The sequence below is a fragment of the Mastomys coucha genome, unplaced genomic scaffold (assembly GCF_008632895.1).
Source record: "Mastomys coucha isolate ucsf_1 unplaced genomic scaffold, UCSF_Mcou_1 pScaffold8, whole genome shotgun sequence".
In the NCBI taxonomy this organism is placed as follows: domain Eukaryota; kingdom Metazoa; phylum Chordata; class Mammalia; order Rodentia; family Muridae; genus Mastomys; species Mastomys coucha.
Genome location: NW_022196914.1, coordinates 16,664,032 through 16,685,487, shown reverse-complemented (window position 1 = coordinate 16,685,487; position 21,456 = coordinate 16,664,032). Strand labels below are relative to the sequence as shown.

General features: G+C 34.7%; 1 protein-coding gene across 1 annotated transcript in view; it reads right to left on the bottom strand.

Annotated features, from left to right (window-relative positions):
• Cdh12 (cadherin 12) overlaps positions 1-21,456 on the bottom strand; it is a 1,081,833-nt gene that overhangs the window by 702,601 nt on the left and 357,776 nt on the right. Inside the window, exon 2 of the mRNA XM_031359979.1 lies at positions 18,267-18,361. The gene's annotated coding sequence lies outside the window, so the exon portion shown is untranslated. The remainder of the gene's footprint in view (positions 1-18,266; positions 18,362-21,456) is intronic.

Here is a 21,456-nt window from a genome sequence, read left to right as displayed (position 1 = left end):
GCCGTTTTGTCCTATTGACAGTGTCTTTTGCCTTACAGAAGCTTTGCAACTTTATGAGGTTCCATTTGGCAATTCTTGATCTTAGAACAGAAGCTATTGGTGTTCTCTTCAGGAAATTTTCCCCTGCCTATTTGCTCGAGGTTCTTACCCACTTTCTCTTCTATTAGTTTCAATGTATCTGCTTTGATGTGGAGGTCCCTGATCCACTTGGATGCTCATTTAATTTTAAATGTAACTTTCCTACAACTATTGTAAAAAGTACAAACTTTCAACCTGAATTGATAAACCATTCAAGAAGCCTTGACACATAGCAAATCTAGCTAAAACAGAAGGCAAACATTTTGGAAAGCAAACTTAATATTTTCTATATAAGAACTGGATTTGTGTTTTTCAAGACATTACAGTATGCAGCACTTTTCTTTCAACTTGCCTTGTGGGCTTTTTTTTTCCTTCCCTTCATATGCTCTGCTTCTATGTCATTAAATTTCTACTACATAGTAGATATGTCTCATGTTATCCCAACAAATCCCATTCACCTTGTAAGATGATTAACTGATATATACCCATCATAAAATGTCCACACTAATGCTGTTAACTTACTCACATGGCCAGGATGTTCTCACAGTGATGGACACCCTCTGACAACTTAATGCTTCATTTGTTTTGCTGATGCCTTACTAAATTTTCAGTAAGAATGATCCAGTGATTTTCAGAAGGATATGGGAAGGCATGTTTAAACAAAATGTATTCTATTTTCTTCATTATAAATATGAGATGGATTAAAGATTTTTGAATAGTTATTATAGCTATAAAAGTGAATATAAACATAAAGAAAAATATTTGAAAAGGGTTAATACTTTTGATTGAGACTATCCTATATGTATCATTTATATATGTATATATATGTAATTACTGATATATATATATCAGTGTGTATATATATATATACATATCCACATTTCTTAATGATTTCATAATTATTTCCTATGGAAGAAGATGAACAATAAATACATTTAAAATTACATTTGTCTCAGATTTTACAATCTTGTTAGAAAAACAAAGTTTAGCTGACCAAGGGAACTAAAATAAACACCAAGATATTTGATTAATCTCTCAATAACCATTATTGAAAAGCTAATCCAGTGGTTCTCAACCTTTGATTGTAGAGAAGTCCTTTCACAGGGAGCACCTAAGACCATCAGGAAACACAGATTTTATGTTATCATATATAACAGTATCAAAATTACAATTATAAGATAGCAAAAAATAATTTTATGGTTGTGGAGCACAACATGAGAAACTGTATTAAATGTTCACAGCATTAAAATAGTTGAAAACCACTGATCCAATCACTGAAAAAATCTGTTCTAAATTCTGCCAATACAATAGGCAGGATACTGTTTTTTAATAAAAATTTATTGGTTATTTTATTTATTTACATTTCAAATGTTATCCCCTTTCCCGGTTTCTCCTCTGAAAAGTTCCTATCCCACCCTCTGTTTCTATGAGGGTACTCCCCAACCCACCCACCCACTCCCACATCACCACCATAGCATTGCTCTATGCTGAAGCATCAAACTGTCACAGGACTAAGGACCTTCTCTCTCATTGATGCCATATAAGGCCATCCTCTACTACATATGCAGCTGGAGCCATGGGTTCCTCCATGTGTATTGTTTGGTTGGTGTTTAGTTCCTGGGAGCTCTGGGGGAGAGGGTCTGGTTGTTGATATTGTTGTTCTTCCTATGGGATTTCAAACTCCTTCAGCTTCTTCAGTCCTTCCCCTAACTCCTCCACTGGGGTCCCAGCACTCTGTTCAATGATTGAATGTAAGCATCCTTATCTGTATCAGTAAGGCTCTGGCAGATCTTCTCAGGTGACACCAATATCAGGCTGATGTCAGGAAGCACTTCTGATAATTCTTTATAGTCAAGATATGGGTGTCATGTATTGATGATAGGGTTATAATCAAGATAACCCTAGAAGGCTTTCCCAATACCCCAAATTCAATATCTTTGAGTAGAATTAGGTGTGGCACTACTGGAGGAAGTCTGTAACTAGAGGTAGACATAAGATTTCAAAAGCAATTTCCAGGCCAAGTCCCCTTCTCTTTATGGACCAGCATGTAAAGTTCTCAGCCACTGCTCCAGTGCCTGCCTCCACACTGCCCATGTTGCTCAACATGATAATAATGCACTAAACCTCTCAAACTCTAAACAGGTACTCAGGTAAATAATTTCCTTATAAGAGATGACTTAATTACAATGACTCTGAAAAGCAGTAGAGACAAAGATAAAGAGGTAAAACGTTAATCATGTCATTACACAGTGTTAAAATCTTTCGAATGAATGTACCAGGTAACAAAATTTTAAAACTCTAAAGCAAGTGAAACATGGAGTCATGGAATGGGCAATGTATAGTCAGTGAAGTATGCAAGGACTGAAAGAGGCTATCAAGGATTATTAAGTCTTAATGAAGCTGTTACAATACAGGACCAGCATCAAAGCCATCAAGCTGTGCTTTCTTTAGGGTCAGTAATCCTGAGCACCTACAGAAGCATTAAGGTTGATGCAGAGATCCATGGGAGTACCTCACACTTGGTTCAATTTGAAGCCAATTAATAAGAATACCTTTGTGACTCTGTGACGGGTAACTTCCCTATGAATGTAACTGAGAAGGTCCTACCAACACATGGCTGGCACTATCCAGCAAAAAGATGAAAGCAGAACCTAAGAACAAGGGTTAATAGGAGCAGATAATCCTATATGCTAGAGTTTCATATTTAAGAAAATACTATGTTTGGCTAGTTATATTTATTTCATATGCAACATGTCTTATAGGATGTCATTTGATTTCAATAACTTATTTTGTTATAAAAATTCATAAGGGTAAAATAATAATTGCAAAAGGAAACTTGTACATCATAGTCTACAATTGAGAATGGTATGAGCCCAGATGAGAGTATTTTGTAAAACAGAATGTAAAATTGCAGTGGTCTCCTGTAACAGGATTTGACACATCTGATATAGAAATCTATTGAAAGTGACAGCTCAGTAAGTCATCATATAAAACCTAACAATATTCTTTATCTGGTTCTCCATTTATCTTAAATTATTCATCAAAATAACTTAACAATCTAAATGATGAATATCCTTTTATCAATTTACTCTGTATGTTTTTTTAATTTCCTTGGGGGTTAACTTAACATACTCTTATTTAAGTATAACATTTAATGTATGTAATAACCATAAAAAACAACATTTTAATTACATTTATTTATTTTATGTATATGAGTACACCACCATTGCTCTCTTCAGACACACCAGAAGAGTGCACCAGACCCCATTACAGATGGTTGTGAGCCACCATGTGGTTGCTGGGAATTGAACTCAGGACCTCTGGAAGAACAGTTGATACTCTTAACCACTGAGCCATCTCTCCAGCCTCCTAATTATAACATTTGTAAATTAAAATTTATGCAAATTAATCACATTATGTATGGATTTTATTTTGTATATTCTGAAACAGTTACATCATAAGGATTCAATGACCATGGAGGATGACCATTCACATATCTTGCTAATTCCTGAGCACCTCAAGGGTTAAGTGGATGTGTATCTTTCCTAACTAAACTCACCAATTCAGAGAACACACATTAACTAGTTTCTTACTGGACCTCAGATTATGAGTCACTGTTCATCTGTCCTAACTCTAGAGGCAAGTTATCAGTTAATTAAGGACAGAATCTATTATATTTATTCAACTGAACCAGTTCTAAACACATAATCTCACCTATTTCTCTTGTTGAGACCACAAGTAACCATTCCCATGAATAGTCCTTTGCGTATATTTCTTTTTTCCCCTCTAGTATGGGTTTGATTCACACATTTCCTCCATTTGGCTTTGTCTTTTTTGATAAAATTTGTGTCTCTGAGAAACTGTGAATTCATGTCCTCTACTGTGACAATGTGTGTCTTCACATCTACTTCTGCAACATGATAATTTTAAATCCTAGACACTAATGATATACTCATATATGTTAAGTCATACACTTTCACTTATTCTGGTAAGTAAAATCTTAATGTTGGGAACAATAATTATAAATGTATTATGTATAATTTTAGTCTTAAATATATTTGAAATTGTATGAAATCACAGAATTTTGATATTTTTACAGTACACTATTTTATAAGTATCAATTACCAGAGGGGGAAAAACATCACACTAGAAAATGAAAGTGGAAACTGGATGCAATGAAGAGATAAACTATACTTTGTTTATATTCTTGTACATTGTCCTGTAAATTTTGATTGTGACATAAATCTGTTTTGCCCTATTAAAAATGTGCTCTTTTGTCTAATGTGCTGAAAGCATTTTCTTGTTCTTAAAATGATCACAATTAACTTATATTATGAGATGAACTCACACACTAATATACAAGTCTGAGAACAGAACAAAGAAAAAGTATTGAAAATAATAATAATGAGATGGATAATAATAATAATAATAATAATAATAAGAAGAAGAAGAAGAAGAAGAATAAGAAAAAGAAAAAGAAGAAAATTTCTACTGTAAGAATAAATCTTTTGATTTATGAATGTTATTAACTAGTAATCATAAAAATTTGCAGATGATCATTACATGAGTATTTTTCTTTCTATAGAGTAAAAACATGCAAAAGAAACCTCAAGCAACTACTGGAATCTATTCCCATTATGAATTATTTAGCTGCTTAATGCAAATGTAGGTAAGACATAGCATGAGAAACTAGATCTGTTCTTACGAGGAAGGATGTGAAAAATGTATATGGCTTAATCTTATTTTCTTCTGCTTTTAAAATCCTATATTCCAATAAACATGTAAATGATTTGTAGGTGTTACACTAGTCCATGAGGATGATGAATTGGCTTTCTATGTGTACCGTGGCAAACTTCTATGGTTAGGTGGATGAAACACAGAAGTTTGAATGATGATTCTAGGAGCTAGAATTCCAAGATAAGAAAAAGTATAGTCCTGATTTCTTCTGATTGTTTTGTAACAAAGGCCCATCCTGCACCTCTTTACTCAGCTTGCAAGTGACTGCTTTCTTGCAGTGACATCTTAGATCACTCCTTTGTGCCTTAATCATTCTTCTTTTTGCTGTTGTTCTCATTAGACACAGGCTATGTAGTTTTGAATTTGGGTTTAATCATTCAAACCTCATTTTATTTTAATATTTCTTTGAACACTCTATCTCTAGTTATGTTCTCAGATGATGGTATTTATATGCTAGCTTAATTTATATATAAAAGATCCAAATATAGAAACAGAATAATATAGGTTGACTAATGTCAGTCTTTACTATAGAAGTCATGATCAAGACTAGCAAGAACAAAGAAGTAGTGCAAGTGTGAAATATTTTGCTCACCATAAATCATGCAAAGGAAACATCAGGACCAGTGTTATCAAATTATCCTTCCCAGAAGTCTTGACAGAAGCCACACCACATCAACAACTCATTCATACTAAATGATTTTCCATTTGCTAACAAAATCTTCCCTTTTCATTAATCTACCAGATACTCTTATGTTAAGTTTGCCAAAATATTTTGTTTCTCGAGGTTAGGTTTTAATGGCTAGTTATTTCTGGATATTTCTGGATATATTTTCCTATAACCTTGTTCTATACATAAACATTTCTTTTTTTTCTAGGAAATTAGCAGTCACGTTCTGCTTCATAATCATGTCACTTGCCTACTCAATATGGTCTGAAAAAATCATTGATCAGATAAAAGATTTAGATTTGTTGTCATTGATGACATGCAGGCCTGTATTTATGACAATAGGTTGCAATTGACCTTCTCACAAATTCTTATCTTTCATAGCTGCAGACATTGTGTCTTTGTCTTCAAGTCTATCACATGTCATACCTGTAGACCTCATCTACTAGTTCTTATCACTGTTGATAACTCTCCATGTAGTCTCATCCAATCTCCTGTGAATTTATCACACTTCAAATGAAGTCACCTCAAAGACATTTCTCTTCAGGTTCCACTTCCTGTCTGTTGGGCATTTCGGCTAAGGTCATCCCCATTGAGTCTTGAGAAGTCCCAGGTCTCTGGGACTTTCTAGAGGTTCCACTGCCCTGTCCACACCTCACAACCTGTAGCTGCATATTTCCATTTATTCCCCTGGCCCTCTGGACTTCTATCTCCCCTATACCTGATTCTGACCCCCTTGTTTTTCCCTCCCAATCCCCTCTCCTACCTAGATCCCTTCCGGCCTCTGCCTCTGCCTCCTGGGATTATTTAATTCCCTCTGCAAAGTGAGATTGAATTATCCACAAGTGGATAATTCCTTTTTGTTAAGCTTCCTTCATACAGTCTGTGAGTTGTATCATGGGTACTTTGAACTTTTTGGCTAATATCCACTTTTCTGTGTGTATATACCATGCATGCCCTTTTGAGACTTGGTTACCTTACTCAGGATGATATTTTCTAGTTTCATCCATTTGCCTCCAGTAGATAGATATAGTCCCTGTTTGAGGGATGAGGCCGCACACTCATCTTCACAATTTTGACCCAGAACTATTCCTGACTGAAGGAAATCCAAGGGCAAAAATGGAGCACAGACCGAAGGAAAGGCCATCCAGTGATCAACTTGGGATCCATCCCAAGTGCAGGCACCAAACCCTGACACTATTACTGATGCCATGTTTTGCTGGTAGACAGCGCCCTAGAATGGCTGTCCTCTGAGAGGCTATAGCAGCAGCTGACTGAGACAGATGCACGTATTTACAGTCAACCATGGGACTGAGGTCAGGTATCACAAGGGAAATTAGAAGAAGGATTGAAGGAGCTGAAGGGGATGGCAAACTCATAGGAAGATCAATAGTATCAACTAAACTGGACCCCTCAGAGGTCCCAGAATCTAAGCAACCAACCAAAGTGACCAACCATGGGCTGGTTCGTGACCCCAGGCACATATGTAGCAGAGGACTGCCTTGTCTGGCCACAGTCAAGGGGTGGAGGATGATGTGCTTAATCCTGTAAAAACTTGATGTCCCAGGGAAGGGGGAATGCTATAGGAGGGTGAAGTGTGGGTGGGTGGGTGGGTGTGTGAGGGAGTACCATCTTGTAAGTAAAGGGGAAGAAGGGTAGGGTGAAGAACTCGCTGAAAAGTTGCCAGGAAGTGAGGCAACATTAGGAAGGTAAATAAATCCCATGCTAGGCCCAGAGTCACTCTCTCTACCTATGGATCAGGATGAATTTTTTTAGCTATTGCTCCCGTGCCATCCTACAGGTTAGAGTGCTTCCTACCATGATACTATTGGACTAAACCTTTGAAACTCTAAGCAAACTCAAAATTAAATGTTTTCTAGTATGGGAATTGCTTAGGTCATGGTGTCTCTTGAGTGATGAACACAAGTGTAGGCCTGTATTATGAGATGGTTCTATGTATTTAATGCAACACTTTTTTGGATTAAATATGTTCTACCTTACTTAGAAGTTCTAGCTCTCATTTTAACACTTACCTATTCCTGAAAAATTGTATGTACGTTGCGATGAACAGAATATTTCAAAAAGCTTTATATGTATAACAGTTTCCCAGGTGGCATGTGATAAAGCCACTCCATTAAAAGTATGACTTGTAAATATCCTCTGAGGTGTTATGTGTAGAAAAAGACTAAATGAAAGCAAAGCCAGTGTAAAAGGAAAAACTTCACATACAATGGACAATTGGACACAAATGCTTGAGATAAAGCTAATTAGCCTTGAAATAAATCCATAATTTAATTTCACAAAATAAAGAAGAAATAAGTACACATCAAATAAGCAATGAATAAATAAATAAATAAATAAATAAATAAATAAATAAATAAGATGGTTTAAAAGGTATCTGGAAAAAAGATTGAAGATGAAAGACATATGTAAGATATAAATATGTTGTACCTGTCTGCACTGGGATGCTGGAGGATAAAGGAAATCAGTGTGAAAGGAAAAAAGAGAGGTTTGAACCAGGGTGAGCACTGAAGTCTCTACTTCTTGGAAAAATGGTGTCTGCAAAAGTTTTGTAGCATAAAAGGCTTTCTATTCTTTCAAAGTTGAGAAAATTGGTTTAAATTGAAGACAATAAAGCAGCAACAACAAAATATTCATTGCTATCTTTGCAGCATGTGGAAGTTCTGGTTAAATATTTCACTAGAATTTACTTCTGGATTTCTGTAAACTCAAGAGGACTCTTGGAGGCGACAGAACAATTTGTGATGTGAGTCAATAGTCAGTTTCTTGAAGAATACTTTTATCATTTTGAAAGAAACTGCAGTGATAGGTGCCAAAAGATCACAGCACAGCCTCTTGCACTGCTGAATGTATACCAGATATAAGAAGGAAGCTCCCTTCTGCACAATGAAGAAATAGCTCGCCTATATTTTGATGCTTGCATAGAACATATGCTTTCTATCTACTTTCAGATTGTGCTTAGAAGGCAGACATCCCTTGAGGCAAGAGAATAGATTTCTAAGAACATGAAAAGAAACAGAATGAATATCATGCTTAAGGAAAAAAGTTCTCCATCTGTCTCCAATACAGAAAAAAAAAAAAAAAAAGAAAGAAAAAAAAGAACGCAAAAACATACAACTCTTCGAAGAAATATCCTTTAAAAGTGATAAGTAAAATTCTGCATCAGTTTTCTAAGTTAGCTATTCAAGTGTGGAAGATTTATAGATAAAAGTGAGAAAATGATAACACTTTCAATATGTGAATTTGATTCCTAGGAAAGATACGTGTTTCAGAGAATATGTTATTACATCCAACAATCTTATATCTGTCCAATTTAAGTAGCATCATCTATAAAGGAGGGAAGACTTTAATGAAATATGAATGTAAAATATATATGGCAGGTTTGGACATACATATATATATCATATAAACACAGAAGCATATATGTCAAGTAATTGATTGTTTAGGACATTTCATTAATAGAAATGAAGAAGCAGTTATGAAGATGGCACAAACTCAAGTCCCATTAAGAGTGTAGTGGAACCTAGAAAAATAACTGTAATCTGAATTTGAAACCCCATAAATCCCTGCAATTTGAATTAGCTGATTTGAACTGTGGGAGCATCTGCTGATTCTCAAAACTGAGACAAAAGAGTAGGAAAGCATTTCACTACTTCAATTTCCAGAGGAAAACTGAGAAAAAAATCTCTAATTTTTTAAAAAATATGTATCCTAGTCCATCAAAGGCCAAGTGCTCTACTATGTATTTAAAAATTAGAAGTACAGGGGCTGAAGAAATTGCTAAGCAGTTCTGACCATTTATTGTTCTTGCTGAGAGCTTGAGTTTGTTACCTATCATGTACACTGGGTGGCTCAAAATTCCCTGTTCCTTTAGTTCTCAGAGATCCATCATACTTTTGTAGCATCCATGGGTATTGCCTTCACATGCACAAACACACATAGACACACACAAGCTGAACTCAGAAAAGATTTACTCATCTAATTCTTAAAATAATCCTGTAGGGTTCATGCTATTCCAGACCAACAGTGTTCTGCATTGTGAATGAAGAGCCCCAAGTCACACTACTAATAACTTGTTTAATGGAATGGGAATATAGGTCACTGGGAAAAACCAATCCTTGTATTCAGTGATCCAAATAAAAACCCTGGCTGATGCAATTTGTAAAATCCATGAAACTCCTCAGATTCTATTGTAAAATATGTTATGTCACTAACAATAAATTAGGTTTTTTCTTTTGTAAATTAAAAATGGATTCTTCTCTTACAAGATACATCCTAAGCACAGTATTCCCTCCCTCTGCTCCTCCAAACTCCCTCCACCTCCCCTATTCTGCATATCCAACCTCCTCTGTTTCCTCGTCAGAAAATAGCAGGTCCCCAACATACCAGCCAAAACAACAAAACAAGATACAGTAAGACAAAGCAAAGGTTCTCATACAGGCTGGCCAAGGCAAAGCAATAGGAGGAAAAGAGTTCCAAGTCTAGGCAAAGAGTCAATGTAAACCCACTTCCACTGTTAGGAGTCCCCCCAAAAACCAAGCTAACGGACATAGCATGTATTCAGAGGACCTGATACAGGCCCATGCTTGCTATTTCATTTCCCATGAGCCTGTGTGAGCCCTGACTAGTTGACTTGGTAGGCCACTTCCTCCTGGTGCACATGACTTTTGAATCTTTTGTGACGTTAATTTGCAATTTTAAAAACTCAATGACCATGCTCTAGAGAAACTGATGAAAGGCTACATCTCACTGAGTCTCATGTCAGTGAAATATAACCTTGGTCATGGAAATACGTGTTAAAATTTGCAGTTGTGTGGACACATATTTGGGTAGGGATAATTATGTCATATTTTCTTTAAAATGTGGAAAACTAACCAAATGCTTCTCCAAAAATTATTTCCAATCATTGGCCTCCATGATGGTTGAGGCTACCCACAGTGTTCTCACTGAACTTTTCCTCACTCTTGTATCATGTTCTTGTCAGTATAATCAACCAAATTCATGGCTTTGTCTGCTAAATTCCATTTGTAAGAAATTCATGTGACAAGTTTCTCGGGTCATGTGCTTGGGCCTCTGTCCATTCTTCTACTTCCCAGGTGTGTAATCTTAGAGAATGATCCTATATCCTTTCACCTTAGCACTCTTCATCCACACAATGAGTTTAGTAAAACAGTGCCTGTCTCACACAGGCCATAGGGTGATTTGCTTAATGAATTACTACCTGTAAGAAGCTGAGAATAATGTGCGACATATATAGAATATGGTTTGACAAGCTGCTGAATTAAGGTCAATTAAATATAATTTATATACCAGGAAAAAAATCATCTTTCTATTGTATATGACTATGTGCCTAGTCAATATTTTTTTTCTTATTTGTTTAAAGGCAAACCAGATTTTATACCCTCAGCTTTCAACAAAACCAAGCTTATTCCTCTCGGAATGGCTTCACAGCCCACATCATTTTCATGATATGATTATTTTGTCTGTCTCCTTGCTTTTTATCATTAGTCTTCTAGTTTCCAGCTAGTGTCATATCTTACCTGTCTGGTCAGGACTCCTGTAAGCAAAAATTTCTACCTCACCTCTGTTGCCCTGCAAGGTAATTAGAAGGAGTTAAATGGTTCCCAAATAATGGAGTCCTTTAGCAATGTCCATAATGCCTCAAAAAAGCAAACTCCATCTACTTGTCTGAAATGCCCATTGTCCATCCCTTACAACTCTCCCATATTCTCTCTAACCTGGGCACTCTGATCTGCCTGCTGGCCTCTGTACATATCAAATATGCCATGAGCTGATTACTCAAAATTGACTTCCCTTTTAACTTTGTACTCTGATGTCCTTACCTTCCTACTTTTTCCTTTTCTGTTAAGAAAATTCACCAACATCTGGATGTATAGGTAAGCCTATCCAGCATTTCCGTGATTGATGATTGACATGGGATTGCTCATCAGCTGGGGGCAGCACCATCACTGCTCCTTGGATATATAAGTAACCAAACAGATGAAGGCAATACGCATAGGCACCTTCATGCTGTCTGCTTCAGTTCCTACTTCCATGTCCTGCCATATTTGAATTTCTGTGTGAACTTCCCTCAACTACATATCATGATCTGGGTATATAAGCCAAATCAACCCTCCCCTTCCCAAACTGCTTTTGGTCATGGTGTTTTATCCTAGTAATAGAAAGCAAACCATGATTCCCTTTAAAATATATTGAGAGTTACTTGACTGGGAATAAATTTTATCTAAATATAATTTCACGGTTTGAAAAGTAGCATACTATTTTCCCTTCCATCTGTAGTTACAAAATGTTCCTGGCAGTGCAGACACATGTTCTGTAAGTTGTTTTCTATAATTGTTAATCTATAAATAATTTTATTGTCAACCATGTCATTTTTTATTTATTTTTTATTTTTGATATTGTATTTTAATTAAAATGTTTATCCCTTCCCTCTCTTCTCTCCAAACCTTCTACTATATTCCTTCCGACTCTCCTTCAACTTGGCTCTTACCTCATCAATTACTTTTACACACATATATATATATCTATAGGTACATATATACTCATTACTATAATCTGTTAAGTCCACACACTATAGTGAATGAACTGGTATGATTAATAATCTTTAATAATTAATTCATAACTCAGAATAACCTATGCCACAGCTAATACAAAGACTGGGATAAATTTACTCTTGAGTAAGTTAATTCATTTGTCTGTACTTAAGTATACGTTCTCATGAGTGTGAATACTTCCTGTAGGATAGAGAAAATGTAAAGAAAATATTCAGGAGAGCTGATTATTTGCTTGTGTTATCACTAACTTCATTAAGCACAGGATGGCGGGGTCTAGCCTCAATGAAAGAAGCCACAGCCATCCCTTCAGGGACTTGAGGTCTCAGGGAGTGTGGAGGCCTGAGATGGGGAAAGAGGAAGGGCATGAGGAACTGTCAGAGGGCCGACTGGAAAGGGCATAGCAATTCGACTATAAAAAATAAGATTAAAAAAATTTAAAAAAGAAATAGAAGAAAAGAAAAAGACACTTTATTATAAAGGAAATAACAATGTTGTGGAGGTTTCTGCTGGGAGTTTGTCAGGAAGCCTCTCTTTAGATGTCATTTTCAAGAAAGCTTGTATACTTTTGTAAATATATCAAAGAATAAAAAAGATATAACCAATATAGGAAAAAAGTATGATAATTATATTTAAATACACATTATCTCTTACATATATTCATTTTTCAATTGTTAATTTAAATTGATGGATGATAATATTACATGTTAGTGAGGTGCAATCTAAAGTTTTATATATGCATTATAAAATAATGAAATCAATTTAAATTTGCTTATTATCAATCATTTCAATGTGATCACAGAGACAAACATTTTGCCTTTTTTGATGGCAGTCTATTATTTCTAATATTTTGTGACCCTCCCGTGCATTTACAGTTAGAGATATAACTATGAAGTCAATTAATTTTTCCATATTTTTATTCTTCAAATATAAGCAATAAATTTACTTTCCCTCTTAATATACTGCATTGCTTTTATCTTACCCTTAGTTCTCTAGAATAAAAATTAATAATGTCATTCATGTTCAAAAACAGAAAAAGACACAAATATTTACAAGGCCAACAGCATAATAGTCTGGGTCTTTATCAATCTAAGAATGCTAAATCATTATTCCACAGGAAGAAAAAGCAACAGCAAAAATGTACAAAGAACAAGAGTTTAGCCTTCTCTCCTTAAAATGGAGAGCCCCAGCATGAGAGATGTAATAGGTGTACATTAGTGTGGATGTCACCCAAATGATCATATTTGGTATTTTATTATTCCGTAATCAAAAAGGGGCAGTATGACTTTGTAATAGCAAAATCAGTCCTTTTAAAATATAAACATGAAATATAGGACATCATATATAAATATGTGTGTGTATGTGTGTGTATAAATAACTGCCAGTCAGAATCATTTACTTCTCACTGTAACAGGTAAGAATTGCAATATGGGCTGAGCAGTGATGGTGTACGCCTTTAATCCCAGCACATGGGAGGCAGAGTTCTGAGTTTGAGACCAGCCTGGTCTACAGACTGAGTTCCAGGATAGCCAGGGGTATATAGAGAAACCCTGTCTCGAAAAACAAAAAACAAACAAACAAAAAGGCATATGGAATATTTTGATTTAAACTAGATAGATTGAAATAAAATTTCTTCATATCTGTAAAACAGTTAAACAGTTTCAAAATACTTGTTCCATAACAGTCAAATTATTCTTCTTGTCTATCAGTATACTTTTATATGATTAGGAAGTTCAATTGTACAATGAACTTAATTTAAATGTATAGCAGAAGAATTAGCAAAGTATAAGTTTTCAAAACCTTTCAAATTTGATTAAGCTTTGGAACTTCAAAAGAAAATGAAATTTTCTTATTTAGGATTCTTTCACTTATATCGAAAGATACTTGATTAGAATAATTTTTCAAATATAAACAATTAGTAAAGGACCATTTATTTCCTAAATGTTACAGGAGAGAGCCAGCTGCCTGAATCACCTTCCCTAGAGTATTCTTGCATTAGGATTTCCTCATGAAATTTCACAACTTAAAATTACTCTTTTCAACACAACGGTCTATAAGGATTAGGCATTTTGAAGGCATTTTTCTATACATTGTCGAAGAAGAAATGAATTTGAACTAAAGAATTTATTAACAATTCTCTATGGTTTTGCTAGGCTTACTAGTGACTGGAAATATACTTTACTGCTTATTTAATTTAATTTAGTGTATAGGAGGTCTCTTTTTAATCAACTTTAGAATCATGTTCTGCTGACTTGCAAATCAGGAGGTCAATGGTAATTGAGAGAAGTCTTAACTTCTACACTTTCTCTCCCTGTAAAAAACGAGTGCTGCTCTGTGTGTGTTATGATACTTGGCTTCTCCATATTGCATTCCAGGGTTAAGAAGATGAATGCTCATTGCTTTTAATCCTCACCATGATTTATGAGCCTCTTGATATCCCTTCCCTAGAGCAGTTACAACTGTGCAGTTGTTCAGCCTGCTGCTTAAATTACACAGACATCTGCAAAGTAAATTATGGATTGTTGTTCCACAGACCATAACCAAGCATTCTCTTCATCTCGCCTGCAGTAGCTTTTTCATTAGAAGAATCTATATGTGCTCACAGCTTATGGACTGAGGTAGTGCTAGCTAACCAAAGTGCTAGCACGGGGCTCTAGACTTGTGACTTGCCATATAATATCAAAGCTGCATATAACCAGGACGGCTGTAAGGATATAAGAAAAACAAAAACTATCACTTTTTCTGTGTACTTACCTTTATTGAAAGGAAAGTATTATAGGGCTTACAGAGGAGGGTGACATTTCAGACTAATTTAAAATATGTTCCATGGGATGAAATCCATGGAAATGACCCTTGATCTGTCAGTGTTGAATATTTCAATTCTGTACTACGCCCTATAAAATTTAAAATTGAACAAATACATGAAAAAAAGTGAAAAATTAAAGAACTTTTGCAGAAGTTTTCATGTTGATATTTCTCATAGTGAACTTGCTTTAGTATTCCTCAAATTTTGTAGTCATGGAGAGGAATAGGAATATCTTTCTTTACAATAAGAAGTCTGGCAGGAGACAGTTTGAAATAACCAATTGACTCTGCATTTCCTTGACTTTTTGGTTCTTGTTAATCTCTGTAGCTGATGAATCATAACTCCCAATGACAAGTCCATTTTGAAACCCTAATAGGCACGTCTAAAATTGTTAATCTTTGACAATCCCTGAATTAGAAACATCTCTCCATTTATTTTCTTCAGATCTGCTAATTACAAGTCAAAGAAAATGCTATCTGAGGATATGGTACTAACAGTTTACAAGTTGATTTCTACTTATTTCTTATAGAGTGCATTTAATATTAAGGTTATGTGAATCATTTTTTGAGCCCCAGCTGTTAAGTCAGCAGGATTCTGTGAGCAGAAACCAGAAATGTCCTCCTGACTCCAGCTGAGCAAGCCTGCTGCTTGCTCTCTCCATCAGCCTGTGTTTCACCTCATCATCAGCTCAGAGCTAGTGTTTCCTGAGGGTCAGGACCTTCCACTCAAGACAATGCTCTAAAGACTTACTGTTTTCTCTCTCTCTAAAGACAGCTCTTATATCTGTTTATTTCTGAGTCTGCCAATAGCTCATATTGCAAACATTAATTTTTTCTCTACTCTGTCTCCTCATCTTTAAAATGTAAAAAAAAAAAAATTACAATCTTAATCCTGAATCATTTTAAATTCTTCTACATTAGTATACTGAAAATAAATGTATGAGTAAGCAATTGTCTTTAAAATGCATAAAGGATGCACAGGAACAAAATTAAACTCAGTAAACTCAGATGTTTAAAAATCAGAAACTGATATACAGCAACGAAATTATTAAACAATTATCATAGTAATCTGCTTCCCCAAAATCCCATAACCAAAACTCTGTCCAGGTTTTTTTTTTCTATCCTTTGTACAAAAAGAATCAACAACAAAATCATCTTCTGTAGAACAGGAACTCAAAGCCTACACACATTTTAGATTTCTTTCTCTGATTTCCACTATCTACTGTTCTGGATTTATTTGCCAAGTTTTATTATACTTAATATCCATTTAAAAGGTAAACATCAAAATGGGTAAATGTTTACTGGACACAAATTCCTTATTTCCCATTTTAAATAATCTGTAATAAATATGGTTACCTAAAAGATGACAATGCATATTTCAGAGAACTCTCTGAACATTGTTGTTTAATATGTTTTCCAAAATGTTATAGAAGTTAACATTTTCTTCTTGTTCAATAGTAATGAGATTATTGAACTTAAATGGACCTCATTTATTTTCTATTTGAAATTAAAATAACTCTCTGCAACATTCTTATTCATAAGGACAATTTTATACAGCAATAGTTTTAGTAGTCTTACACATTATTTCCTAATTTTATTCTAGGTAGGTAACTTTCAATCCAACTATCATAGATGAATTTTATGAAAACAATAAGAAGAAACAATGTCAAAATATTTTCTTTGAATGTCTAAAAGAGTGTGAAACTTACTCTCACTAATGAGAATTGAATATCTTGATTTCTTTGTCTTTTATCAGGCTGAGATCTTCAAAATATTCAATACTAAATAATTATGAACTTCCCTTTATTCTTTGTTATAAATTCAGTTATAAAACAAAAGGAAACAGAGGACTCGTGATAAGATTATGTTTCTCTTCATTAATTTGGGACTATGGATGTATTAAAGTCATATAAAGACATAAAGAAAAAGTTACATTCATTTTTAAATTGAATGTTTTCATGTCATTTAGTTATAAAACACTTGCCTAATTTTGAGTTACCTTGGATTTTATGTGTATTATTACAAGTAAATATCAATAATTATTTTAGAATGAGTTAGTATTAAAAATTATATTTATATCATATAACATATCTAGGTTGAAGTAATCATAGGTTTCTTAAGAAAGCAACTTGCCAATGACAGGTGTTAATTAGAAATATTCCTCTATATTATTATATGTATAATACATAATAATGATTAAATTAGCCATGAATAAAATGTAAGAATGAATCTGATCTTTGATCAATCCAGATTTTACAATGTCAAGATAAGCTACTTCTGAACTAGAAATTTTAAATTTTGATTACAACTCCTAATAGAAACATAAAGGAACAAATGGAACAGGGAATCAGACTTGTGACATAAAAATAATTAGTTTCCTTTCAAAATTTATCTTATTTGAAAATTTTATCAGAATACACATAATTTTTACTTAAACTGACAGTTGGAATTACACAATAATATTACAGAATTAAGTTGAGGTCAATTATGGTTTGAATGAGTTAATTTCACAAAAGAAACAGTAAAAATAATGTCTTCAGTTTTATATTTATGAAATCCAGGCATATATAGAGAATTTTTACAAATATCATAGCAAGACCCATAAAGACACATGAGTTTAGAAAATCATTTGTCTTTTAAGTTTTCTTACTGAAAAAGAAATTTTTTTCTGAGATTTCACAGTAATGGTTAATCTTAATCAATAACTGATCAGGTACAGAGAATATCACAGCTGTTTTGACTACAACTAAGAACAGATTCTATCATTACCAGATGAAAAGTGTTAACTGAAACATTTTAATCACTGTGGCCAGGCAAGATAAATAAGTCTTTGAATACCAGGATGTAGATGCCTGTCATCACAGTGAGAAGCACCCAAGAGTTGTCAGCGAAAAAGAAGCAATTGAACCTGGATGAGTAGTAATAAAATTAAGATGAGAAAGTTTGTTGTTTTCTCTCTGCACATGCAACATCTTCATCTTATATTTGCCATCAAAATGAGACACATGTGACTGAGCACAAATAATATCAGCAATTATGAAAGAGTAGAAAAAAATATCATTAAAGAGATGATAGGAAAAAGACATTTAGGCTTTCTCAAATCTACATGTTAATTTAAAAGGTCTGAGGAAAACATAATAAATAAATAAATAAATAAATAAATAAATAAATAAATAAATTGACTCCTTGGGAAAAGAAAATATTCCTTAAGCTTTATATGATTTTATGATCTAGAATGAACTTCTATTTATAGAAACTTTAGTTTCCAGTAAAGTAAAAATTAATAACAGTTATAAAATAATATTTCAAGTTTGTTATGGAGTTTGTTCTTTGAATTTTTTTTTTTTTGAGCTCAAAGACAGGCATTATTGATAAGATGTGTCACCTACCTTTATAAAGGCTACCATTCTCTCAAAACTCCAGACTTCTATTGTGTCCCAGTTTCATTATAATCCTCAGGACAATGGACCATCAGGTATTTGAGCTAGAATACAAGAACAAACAAAATATGAATGTCCACTATTGTTCAACATGTATGTATTTGTAAATTCTATTTAATTAAAACTTGTCAAAAGAAGATGGGAAGTTTATAGAAACCCAACGGAAATTTTACTCTCTCATTAACATAAGAATTGACTATCTCTTTAACAACTTATAAAGGTTCCCTGGACTCAACTTCTTATAGATTGCAGCAAACAGAACTTAAGTTACAAACCTTGATTTACACTTTTTCCAATTTCATTTTTTTTTCATACCTGGGTACCACATTGTCTTTAGGAGCTTCCTATGGTGAGTGTAGTTTTTTAGACTTCTCTTGTTTTTACCTATCACGAAAAGCTTTGAAACATAATACTCATGTGTATACAACACAGTCCATGAACCTCAACTGAGATTTCCCTCCTGCATTTCTCATGGCTACAGTGGCGTAGAGGTAGAGTGAACAAGACACAGAACTTAAGAGTTGTTCTCATTTCTTCATGTGCTTGGAGCTCACAGAGTAGCTTATAGTTTTGATATCAATTGTTTATTTGGGTTTATCACGTAGTTCTCTATTGTGAAGTTACTTCGGTTCTCCTTTTGTATCATTTCCTATTTTGAGTTCAAACACAAAAATGTCCAAAATCAAGAAAGATTAAATTCTGCATGTTCAGTGAAGAAATTCTGTGCTGATACTTTATACATTTTTATAGGAGATATTTATCTATTCTTGGTATTTCATTCTTTGCTTGACCATTCACCAATTCATACACTTATTTATGTGCCCCAGTGGGAACTCAGGCATCATCGTCTAACATTCTGTGTTATAGTCTGATACTGGATTGATTAGTTTTTAGCACAAATGCTTTTACTTTTGACCTTTGTAAACTCTTTCATTTACTGTTCATTTTGAAATAACACATTGGTTTGTTCATCTAGTGAAGTTCAGCATTATGGTGGTTTGAAGGAGAAATATCCTCCACAGGTTTGGACATTGTATGTTGTGTTCTCAATTGATTTAATTGTGTGAGGAGGTGTCAGAGGTATAACTTTGCTGGTGGAAGGATATCAGTTTGGGTAAGATTTGAGAAATAATAATCACACTCCACTTTTAGTTTGCAATTTAGTGTTTAACATTAAAGATGTGTGTCCTCCTCAGCCTCTACTCTGAATGCCATACCTGCCTATTGCCAGGTTTTTGTATAACAATAGGCTCTTACTCTTCTGGTACTATAGACCTGATAAACTCCTCCTTCTATAAGTTGCTAATGACTATAGGATCTGAAGGGGTTTGCAACCCCATAGGAAGAACCAAAATATCAACCAACCATAACACCCAGGAGTAAACCACCAACCAGAGAGTACACATGGAGAGACGCAAGGCTCCAGTTGAATATGTAGCAGAGGATGGCCTAGTCGGGCATCAATGGGACAAGAGGCCCTTAGTCATGTCAAGGCTTGATGCCCCAGTATAGGGGAAGGCCAGGGCAGGGAGGCAGGAGTGGGTGGATGGGTCAGGGAGCATCCTAATGGAAGCAGGGGAGGGGTAAATGGGACAAGGGGTTTCTTTAGGCAAAGCTAGAATAAAGGTTAACATTTGAAATGTAAATATATAAAATATCCCATAAAAAATAAGTTGCCCTTGTCATATTTTATCATAACAACAGAAAGATAAATAATATAAGGCCAGTGAGGAAACTTGTCCCAAAACTTTGAATCGTATGAATGAAACAGTTTGATATTTTCCTCATTTTTCTTGTGTTCCTACCAGAATGCTCATGCACACACATACACACACGCACACGCACAACTTGCTATTTTTGTAAAATATATATGGAAGGAATCAGATTTACCTAGGAAACATTAAGGAGGTGACATTTAGCTGTGCTCCAAATATCTATGATTATACCCATACAAAATAGTGACCTAAGCATTAATCCAAGAAACCTGTCCTGATGAAGAAGAGATAAAGCTGCCCAAAATGCGAAGAATTACTAAGGACTGTGAGCTTGGTTCTAAATAATCACTTGCACTTTTTTTTTTTTTTTTTTTTTTTTTTTTTTTTTTTTTTTTCTTTTTTTGGTTTTTCAAGACAGGGTTTTTCTGTATAGCCCTGGCTGTCCTGGAACTCACTCTGTAGACCAGGCTGGCCTCGAACTCAGAAATCCGCCTGCCTCTGCCTCCGAAGTGCTGGGATTAAAGGCATGCGCCACCATGCCCGGCATCACTTGCACTTTTTATTTACCAGTCTCTAGGATACTCAGAGAACATGGCCTGACATTAAACAGGAAGTATGTAAAAGCCATGATATAAGATGAAGGGCTTTGAAATCCCATCTTCGATTATCCATACAACTGTGACAGTCATTGGCTAATGCTAATTATAGTTACCTATACTAGGCCCAACCAAGATCAGCCCTGTTCAATAGCCACTGAAGACAGGAGACACACAGGACTCTCTTTCACAGATGAATCCTCAGTTACTAACAGATTTTGTGTAGGCAAGATAATTATCTCTAATTGGATAATTACTACAGAACCCATCAGGCTTCAGTGAATAGTTCAAACCCCATAACAATACAGTTGATGCTGGTTAAACTTAATTGTCAATAAAAGAAAAACAAACAGGTATGAGAATGAGAAAAGATTTATAGAGAGGAGGCAGAATGGAGAGGGTTCATAGAAAGTTTTAAGAAGCTGGAAGATGAGGTGGTCAGAATACATAGTTAACATGTGCTGAAAAAAAAAAAGTAAGAAACTTTTAATTTAAAAAGGAATATATTGAATTGCATGGATACTTCTGTGAATAAAGCAGACAGCATATCCTATTTTCAAACTGTCTTAAGAAAGAAGAAGGATGGGGAAAGGAAGAGACTATACAGGAGTGGGTAGCTGATCAAGACACTTAATAATGTCAAGTAAAACAAACCGCAATTACTCAGTGGTCACTGTATGATGAAAATGGAGGCAGACCTTGGACGCAAGCTACACAGCCAGTCCACAACACCCAGAGGAAGCTCCACTCACAGGTGCTCTAACTAGCCCAGGATCACAGGATCACAGAGACAGCTTGAATCTGAGGAGTTCTGACACAACCAGGAAC